Raw genomic sequence first — 1,108 nt, 5'->3', positions numbered from 1 at the left:
GACAGCTGTAGTGTTAACTGATCATGTGCTTGCTTCTGTTTCGTAAGATTTATTCCCTCATTAATCACTGCCCTCCCTTCATTCATGTTAAATATAAAAATGATTAGGAAAGATCCTCATCATGGTTAAAAAAAATAATTAGCTGCTACATCATGTTGCACACATTCAGACAGAAAGGAGTGATTAAATTAGGAATATTAAAACCCCATTAATCTGTGCTCAACTTAAGCTCTGCTTGTTCATCTCACTGTGGCACTTATTATTTCTGACACTGAAAGATATTTGAATTACTAGCTGAAACAAGGTCACTATCAGAAAGATGTCAGGTCAGCAATTAGTCAAAGGTGGGAGAAGCTACCAGAACTGAGCTGTGCTTGACATGCCACAAATGTGTCAAGAAGTCTTCCCTTTCCCGGTGTCACTGGGATGAGCAGGTCAGTGCCGGGACCCCAACGGCAGCGGGTGGGATCAGCCTCGCTGTCGCCTACCTGCTTGTACCTGGGCTGCCAAATCCTCCATGCAACCTCTCAGCTCTTAAAATTGCCCCAAATCCCCGGGCCCCAGTCTTTGGCAGAAAGGTTGGGGCAAAAGGTACAATCTGAAACCTACACCCAGAGCTTGTGCATCTTCTCTGGGCTGGCCGGGGCTCAAGGCAGGTGAACGCCGACCTCCACCGCAGCGGTGGCTTGGGGGCAGCCCAGCAGCCGCTGCCCTCGGCACAAGGTCTGGCAGGGCCCAGGCTGTAACGGGAAGGACAGAGTCAATGCAAGGAGAAAGGAGCTTTAAATCCAAGCCAATAGCATTGATTTCAATATAATTAACTGGCTTGTTCACCGCTCGCACTAATGCCTGTGGGCAGGAGCACTTATTGTTCACATAACAAAGCGCTCCGAGATGTTTTCTCCCTTTCAAGAAGCTAATAACCTCACTTCTATTTTGGCTCATGAAGCAAGAGCAGCAAGCGCGGCATGAGAGAGATGGTGACAGATGCAACAGAAAGACCCAGAAAAATTATTTCCTCTGGGGGAATGTGTGCAAGCACACAAGCAGTTGACGACAGCAAGGGAAGATTTGCCACAGATCCGTGTGTTTTGTGGACCTGTATTTA

This window comes from Egretta garzetta, unplaced genomic scaffold (assembly GCF_000687185.1).
Source record: "Egretta garzetta isolate BGI_Z169 unplaced genomic scaffold, ASM68718v1 scaffold34, whole genome shotgun sequence".
In the NCBI taxonomy this organism is placed as follows: Eukaryota; Metazoa; Chordata; class Aves; order Pelecaniformes; family Ardeidae; genus Egretta; species Egretta garzetta.
Note: the sequence above shows the minus strand (reverse complement) of the source record.